This window comes from Tenrec ecaudatus, chromosome 11 (assembly GCF_050624435.1).
Source record: "Tenrec ecaudatus isolate mTenEca1 chromosome 11, mTenEca1.hap1, whole genome shotgun sequence".
NCBI classification, from domain to species: Eukaryota; Metazoa; Chordata; class Mammalia; order Afrosoricida; family Tenrecidae; genus Tenrec; species Tenrec ecaudatus.
This window is the reverse complement of record NC_134540.1, coordinates 70,430,372-70,439,369: the sequence shown is the minus strand read 5'-3', so window position 1 is coordinate 70,439,369 and position 8,998 is coordinate 70,430,372. Positions and strand designations below refer to the sequence as shown.

General features: G+C 43.1%; 1 non-coding gene across 1 annotated transcript; it reads right to left on the bottom strand.

The window, feature by feature from the left end:
• Positions 1-5,197: 5,197 nt before the first annotated feature.
• Positions 5,198-5,301, bottom strand: LOC142461921 (U6 spliceosomal RNA). Its single transcript, XR_012787089.1, has one exon. It is a non-coding gene; the product is annotated as a U6 spliceosomal RNA (small nuclear RNA).
• Between the last annotated feature and the right edge of the window lie 3,697 nt (positions 5,302-8,998).

Genomic DNA, 8,998 nt, shown 5'->3' with positions numbered 1-8,998 from the left:
TACATGAAAAACCAACAGCTAATGTGGTAGTTAACGGAGAAAAGACAAAACAATTCCACTGAAAAAGGAGACCAGACAAGGATGTCCCTTGTCCCCACTCCGATTTAACATCGTACTGGAGGTCCTAGCTAACAACATTGGACAAAGGAAAGATATTAAAGATATTCAGCTGGGGAAGGAAGAGGCGGAATTAACATTATTTGCAGACGATATGATTCTATATATTGAAGAGCCCTTAAACTCCACAAGCAGAGTGTTGGAAGCAATAGAGGAATATGGCAGAGTGGCAGGATACAAAATCAACAAACAGAAGTCTTTTGGACTGCTCTACACCTCAGAAAAGACCACAGAAGAGACGATTAAAAAGGTAGTATCCTTTACAATAGCCAAGCACAAATTGAAATACCTAGGGATATACCTGACTAAAAAAAGAAAGATTTGTATGAGGAAAATTATAAAACACTACTTCAAGACATCAAGAGTGACCTCAACAAATGGAAGAATATCCCATGCTCGTGGATTGGCAGCCTGATTATAGTAAAGATGTCAGTTCTGCCCAAGGCACTGTATAAATTCAATGCTATCCTGATACGAATACCACTATCCTTCTTCAAATAATTGGAAAAACAGATTACCAATTTCATATGGACGGGGAAGAAGCCCAGAATTAGCAGACAACTCCTCAAGAAGTAGGACAAAGTGGGAGGGCTTGCTCTACCTGATTTTAGCACGTACTATACGGCCACAGTAGCTAAAATAGTGTGGTACTGGCATAATGACAGATATTCAGACCAACAGAAAAGAGCTGAAGACCCAGAAATAAAAACATCAGCATATAGGCAACTGATCTTTGATAAGGGCCCAAAAATATTAAATGGGAAGCAGATGCCTTCTTCAATAAATGGTGCTGGGAAAAATGGATATCTACCTGCAGAAAAATGAAGCACTCCATGCACAAGAATAAACTTAAGGTGGATCACAGACCTTGAGATAAAACCCCAAACAATTAGGGCCATTAACGAGGGAATTGGGACAAACTTGAGAAGCTTGGCACAGGGAATACATAGGCTATCAGAAATAGGAAAGGATACTAATACAGAGGAGTTACAAATAGACAAATGGGATATACTGAAGATAAGACACCTGTGTACATCGAAAGAATTCACAAAGAGAGTAATAAGAGAGTCCACCAACTACTTTGCAAACTTACAATAAGAGAAAAACTGCCCACTGAGGAGGTGGACAAAGAACCTGAACAGAAGTTTCACAGAATCTGAAACCCGAATGGCCAATAAACATATGAGAAAATGTTCCCGATCATTAGCCCTAAGAGAAATGCAAACCAAAACAACTATGAGATACCACCTAACACCCTCAAAGACAGTCCAATTCAAAAAATCAGAAAGCAACAAGTGTTGGAAGGGCTGTGGTGAGATAGGAACACTCATCCACTGCTGGTGGACCTGTAGGTATGTACAGCCACTATGGAAATCGATCTGGCAATTTCTCAAACAGATGGAAATTGAGTTACCATATGACCCAGCAATTCCCCAATTGGGCATATACCCAGAAGAAGCAAGACCAAAACCACGGTCAGACATCTGTGCTCCAATGTTCATTGCAGCACAGTTCACAATCGCAAGGAGTTGGAAACAACCCAAATTCCCATCAACAGATGAATGGACTTAAAAACTGTGGTACTGAGAATGATGGGGGCAGGGAATGTGCGGATGTGCTTTATACAATTGATGTATGTATATGTATGGATTGTGATAAGAATTGTATGAGCCCCTAATAAAATGTAAAAAAAGAAAATGATTAGGGCAAAGAATGTACAGATGTGCTTTATACAATTGATGTATGTATATGTATGGATTGTAATAAGAGTTGTATGAGCCCCTAATAAAATGTTTAAAAAAAAACAAAAAAAAACTGTGGTACATACATACAATGGAGTACTATGCATCGCTAAAATGCAGTGATGAACGCATGAAGCATATCGCCGCATGGGAAGAACTGGAGGAAATTATTCTAAGTGAAGTAAGCCAAGCACAAAAGGACAAGTATAACATGAGTCCACTGAGGTAAGTTTATTTATTTTTATATATATATATATATATATATATATATATATATATATATATATATATATATATATAGAGAGAGAGAGAGAGAGAGAGAGAGAGAGAGAGAGAGAGAGAGAGAGAGAGAGAGAGAGAACAGAAAGGTAAGTGCAAAAGGAGCACAGGGGAAAAGCTACTGTATACAAACACTCCAGGGGTGAGGTCCAGGTAGTATGTCAGGGGCCAGACCAAATCCAGGGATACATATGATAACCAACTAAAAAGGGGGTGGAGGGAGGAAAGGGGAAAGAGAAAAAAGCTGTGTGATGGGGGAATAGGGCACTGACCCACCCAAGGGGAGAGTATTGTTTGTGTCTCCACAGGGAAAGAGGGACCAGATATTAAAGCCAGTGCCAGACGAATGCAGTGTGCCGGCAAGGAGTGGGGAGCCAGTGAAGGGGCCTGAGGGCTTGGCCCCCACACCAGCTTAGTGGACAAATGCCCCTCACCCCTGAAGAATTTACTTGAGAAGATGGCACTGAAGCTGCAGCTAGGGGAGAGGGGCATGTCTGATCAGAGCAAATGGGAGCAAATGAAGGGGGAGGAAAAGAAAGTGGAGCACATCCTGGCCCATCAGGCCTGGAGGACAATATCCCCACTCTGAACAGCCAATGAACAGAGTGGACAACATGGCTCATCCCACTACGAGACACGCTGTCCTTTGATGACCCAGCACCCTAAGGGGGACAACACTGGGGACTCAATGTCAGCACTAGCCCAGACTGACCCTGTGACACTGAGGCAAATCACTTAAAGTGTGTGGCAGAGCCACCGTGGGAGCAGAGCAGGGAGCCCCTGAGGGAATACAAAGGACAGACTCTGGGGACAGAGCATGGTACCCCATGGGACCTGACTGAAGGACACGCCTAAAGATCAAAAATCAGACCTTGATCTATTTACAGGTTTTTCTTTCTTTCTAATTTTTTTTCTTTTAATTAATTTATTCTTCTATGGGTAATCGGTTCCTTTTTTGTTGTCATTGCTGTGTTCTCACTCATCACCTATCTTGCTATGACTTGATTTTTGGTGCATATTATTATCTCTACAGATCTATCTTGATAAGATAGACTGGATGAATAGTCTGGAGGAGAAAACAACGGGACCAATGGTTCCAGGGGGACACAGAAGAGGGGGAGGAGGGGGTAAGGAGGTGGTGCTGACCAACCCAGGGACAGGGCAGCAACAAGTGATCCAAAATCAATGGCAAGGAGGGTGTGAGAGGCCTGGTAGGGATTTGGCAAGGGCAAAGTAACCGAGAGAAATTACTGAAACCCAAATGAAGGCTGAGCATGATAGTGGAACAAGAGGCAAGTAAAAGGAAATAGAGGAAAGAATTAGGTGACAAAGGGTATTTACAGGGGTCTAAATACTGGAGTGTACATATGTAAATATATTTATATAAGAGTGTGGGGAAACATATCTATGTGCATATATTTATAGGTTTAGTATTAAGGCAGCAGATGGACATTGAGCCTCCATTCAAACACTTACTCAATGCAAGAACACGTTGTTCTATTAAATTGGCATTCCAGGGTGGACACCTTCCCGACATGATTGCTGAAGAAAAATGTGTGCATAAGCAAATGTGGTGAAGAAAGCTGATGGTGCCCGGCTATCAAAAGATATAGCATCTGGGGGTCTTAAAGGCTTGAAGGCAAACAAGCAGAGATCTAGCTCAGAAGCAACAAAGCCCACAGAGAAGAAGCATACAAGCCTGTGTGAACACGAGGTGTTGAAGGGATCAGGTAACAGACACCAAAGAACAAAAACCATCATTGTGTGATCACCTTCCCCACATAAACACTGAAGACGAATGTGTGCATAAGTAAGTGTGGTGAAATAGGCTGATGGTGCCCAGCTGTAGAGAGATACAGCGTCTGGGGTCTTAAAGGCTTGAAAGTAAACAAACGGCCATCTAGCCCAGAATCAACAAAGCCCACATGGAAGCAGCACACCATCATGTGTGATCATGAAGGACCAAGGGGACCAGCTTTCAAGCACCGAAGGCGGCGGGGCAGGGGGGGAAATCATATCATCGTGAATGAGGGGAGCACGTGATGGGGACCCAATGCCCATCTGTAGACAACTGGGCATCCCTTGCAGAGGGGTAGTGGGGAGGAGATGAGTCACTCAGGGTTCAGTGTAGCAACAATGAAACTCACAACCTTCCTCTAGTTCTTAAACACTTCCTCCCACCAACTATCATGGTCCCAATTCTACCTTGCAAACCTGGTTAGACCAGAGGATGCACAACAGTACAGATGGGAACTGGAAACACAGGAAATCGAGGACAGATGAACCCCTCAGGATGAGCGGTGAGAGTGGTGATACCGGGAGGGAAGGGTGGGGTAGAAAGGTGAAACCGATCACAAGGATCTACATATAGCCTCCTCTCTGGGGGATGGGCAACAGAAAGGTGGGTGAAGGGAGACATTGGACAGTGTAAGATAAGATAAAATAATAATGTACAAATTATTAAGGGTTCATAAGGGAGGGGGGAGCGGGGAGGGAGGGGGAGGGAAAAAAGGAAAATGTGGAGCTGATTCCAGGAACCCAAGCAGAAAGCGAACTTAGAGAATGATGAGGGCAACGTAATGTATAAGTATGCTTTACACAATTGATGTGTGTATGGATTGTGATAAGAGTTGTATGAGCCCCAATAAAATGATTTTTTTTTATTCCCTTGTCCCTGGGTTTGTTAACACCACTTCCTTACCCCCCCCTACCCCCCCACCCCAAGTCCCCCCTAAAATGATTTTTTAAAAAGAAAATGCATAAATATTTCACAATATATAATTACATATTGTTTTGTGATTAATTACTATGCTTTAATTATGTTCAATTTGTAGCAATGAAAATACTTCCTAATTTCAGATGTTTGCATTACAATTCATAACAGTAGCTAAATTACAGTTGTGAAGTAGCAACGAAAATAATTTTATGGTTGGGGGTCACCACAACATGAGGAACTGTATGAAAGGGTCATGATATTAGGAAGGTTGAGAACCACTGATTTAGACTATACATACCAAATGTTCACTTTTAAGGAAATTGAAGCCCCTTTCTTTTTTTTTTTTAGTATGGAACGCTTCACGAATTTGCGTGTCATCCTTGCGCAGGGGCCATGCTAATCTCTGTATCATTCCAATTTTAGTATATGTGCTGTCGAAGCGAACACAAAGCCCCTTTCTATATAGCTATAGCTGTATCTAGATCTATCTTTAGCTGTGAGCATATCTATGAAGCCCTTGTGACACCATAGGATAAGAATTGGACTGCTAACTGCAAGGTCAGATATTTGAACCCAGCAGCCCACCCACTCCTCCTTGGGAGAAAGATGAAGCTCTGTTCTCGAAGTGATTTAGCACCTTGGGAACCCTGGATAGGGTTGCTATGACTAAGAATGGACTCAGTGGCAGTGGGTTTGACTTTATCGGGTTTTGTATATGCAAATATATAAAGATCCCTCTTGGTGAGATTGGGTATATTGGACTGTTAACCTCAAGGTTGGGGGTTCAAATCCCCTAGTTACTTGGTGGTAGAAAAATGAGGCTGTCTATTCCCATCCAGATTAATAGCCTCAGAATTACTACTCATCATAAACCACTCCATGGCAGTGGGTTTTGTATGCATGTGGATATGGGAAGCTGGCAAGTTCAGAAACCATAGGTCATGTGTAGACTAGAGACTTTTGCTGTCTGTGTCCCCAAATCCGTAGCTTAGACAATGGGAAGAGTATAAGGACAAAATGTTTATTTATAACCTAGAGCCAAAATACTTTTTTTAAATCTCAAGCTCTGATTGATGGGACCTCTCGCCCCCATTATGGAAGATGATCTGCTTTACTTGACCTCATCACAAGTGATTCTTCTTAACATTGAGGCTAGTGCTTTATCTAGTCAGTTGTCACAGAAAATCAACCATCCTGTCCCTTAACCTGTCGTATCAGGATTCCCAGGAGAACTTGACGGCACAAACCCGGTAATAGAGGAGAACTTAATAAACAGACGGAAGTTACCTGAAAAACAAACAAACAAGCAAAAATACTACCATGGAGTCAATGCTGACTCATAGTGACCCCCGGTGGGTTTCTGAGACCATCACTGTTTACAGAAGCAGAAAGCCCAGTTTTTCTCCCATGGAGTGGCTGGTGGTTTTGAACTGATGACCTTGCGATTAGCAGCCCCACGTGTAACCCACTCTGCCACCAGGGCTCCAGCGTTAGAGGGAAACACAGCCATTCTACAAAGGGAGCTCAACTCTACTTGAGGGAGTAATTTATTACCCAAGCATGGAGAGAGTAGCTATTTGGAGACGGTATCTCTTAAGGACAGTGATCTTCAGAGGACACAGTCAACTCTGCCGGGACCCTACAGAAAGAGAGCTGGAGTCTCTCTCACACATTGGGCTGGATTCTCTCTCACACATTGGCCAAAGCCAATGGAAAACAGAAGGAATGAGTCCTTAGTTCACTTACTTCCCTGGGTAGAGGGCAGAAAGGAGAACAGGGGGAGGAGCAGCAGTCAAACAGAAAATGCAACCTGGTCATTGCCAAGGTAAGCAAACTAGTTTAAAACAAAAGCCAACCTATCGTTCACGCTCCAAGACAATGCTGTTTAGCTATGCACAAACACATTCAGATGCACGCTGTTCTCGTTGCTGCTGCTGTGAGTTGCCACGGAGTGCGTCACCGCTCATCGATACCTCAAGTTCAATACCTCAAGTGTGCAGAGTAGAATTACATTTTATCGAGTTTTCAAGGCATGGCCTTTCAGAAGCTGATCACCAGGCCTTACTTCTGAGACACCTCTGGGTGGGTTTGAACACTTAACTCCTTGGGTTATGAGTCTGATCCCTCAGTTACCCCACCCAAGGACTCCTTTCAGATTTGGAGCCACGAAGCTTTTCTCTTTTCAGAAATATCAGGGCTCCTTACAGGGTGACAGCCTAAGCTACCAGGACACTCAAAAGTGAGCCTAGAAGTCCTTGCCAATGCCAGAGAAGAAGGATGCCATTAGATCTGTCTCTGATGATCTGGGAAAGGATGCAAAGAGGCTGCGTCCAGAAGGCTCCACTGCTAAAGTGAGTGACAGATGGTGCATGAGAAAATAATTACCACCATGGAATAATCTGGGCCAAAGATCCATGATGATATGTCCAGAATCATACATCATAAAGTTTCTGTAAAAGACTGTGTGGCAGTTACATAATCTCCTGTCAACTTGTGCAGGGGTGGGGTCTAGCCTGTCAATCAGGTCGCAGCTTGATGGCCTCATTTGGAGGCATGAAGGACATAAAGAGCTCACAGGAGGAACTCCCTGGGAGACATTCCTGCTGACAAGACACATGGAGCTTTGCTGATGGAGTCAGAGCCCTGGAGCTGCAGGAGCCCCGTGAAGACCCACGCCAGTACTGAGATACTTCACCACCACTGGATCCACAAGACTTTCCACCCACTGGCCTGTGATCTTCCTGCATTCAGCATCATTGCATGGGTGCCTGAGTCTAAAGAGGAGTTTATGGACTAGGATTGACTTATGGGGTAATCTCGGATTTATGGACTTGATTTGGACTGGGCTAGGGTGTTTTCTTAATGTACAATTGCTCTGTGATATAAAGTTCTGTCTTACACACCTATGAATGTCTCCCCGGATTTGTTTCTCTAGTCAACCCGGACTAACACAGATTGCCATGGTGTACCTGCGAGTTTACAATATGTTTGCCAAAATTAAATCAACTAGGTAAATTCTAACCTCATGTTTGGTCGTTACGCAACGTACCTGTAAATATACATACTATGTATGCATCTTGGGATAAAGGTGAGGCTTTCTACTGTAAAGAGTTACAGTCTCAGAAACGGGCAGTTTTACCCTGTCTTCTAAAACTCAAGGCAGTGAGTGAGTGAATGAGTGATGTGTATGTTATAGAAAGATGTAGATCTATGGGTATTAATCTGAAAATAGACCATAATGTATTAAAATAAATGAGGAAAGGCAGATGACAAAGAGCAAGCTATGATTTAATCCTCATATAACAGGGTAAGAAAAAAGTCTTGCTACCAAGCCTCCAATTCATACATGCGTGGGTTTATTTCAAACAAAACTTGTATCGATATGTCTTTGCAATCAGTGGATGACTGCAGACAAAGGTACACACATCTTAATCTTGCTACCAAAAACAAGCATAAACAAATTCACTGCCACCAAGTCAACTCTGACTCATGACAACCCACAAGCAAGTGTAGAACTGCTCCTGTGGGTTTCTGAGACTGTAACTCTTTATCACAGTGCAAAGCCCTGTCTTTCTCCCACAGTGGTTTCCAACTAACTACTGACCTTGAAGTTCGCTGCCCCAGGTGTGATTATTGAGTCAGCAGGGCTTCAGCTAGTTAGGCACCTTCATTAAAAAGCTCCCATCAAACAATGGTTTCTAAGGTGATGTCTTGATCCACTTAAATTCACGTCAGAAGGTTACAGTGCCTGTCTTTTGGCATTCCAAAGGAGTAACCTCGACAGATGAAGTCACAGGGGCTTAACATCAAGTTTTTAGAAAATGGAACACCACGTTGATAGGGAAAAGGCCAGGGGAATTCTGTGTAAGGATTTTTGTTCTCATTATAATGCATGGGCTCATCCTGGGATGTCAGCAAGGAGAGCCCTATGAGAATTTCAGTGGGAAACTTGGTCCTTCCCACCCCTACAGTCCTTATGTTATCCTTTTGGATTTCTTTTCCCCAAACTCAACATTTAAAAGTAATACAATTTTGAGTCCCTGGAGGACGTCAAAAGGGAGGTTTTGATGTGATGTGGATGGAAAGGTGCAGAATTCTTCGTGGAGGAGTTAGAGAGGTGGACATTTTCAGACATCAATAAACC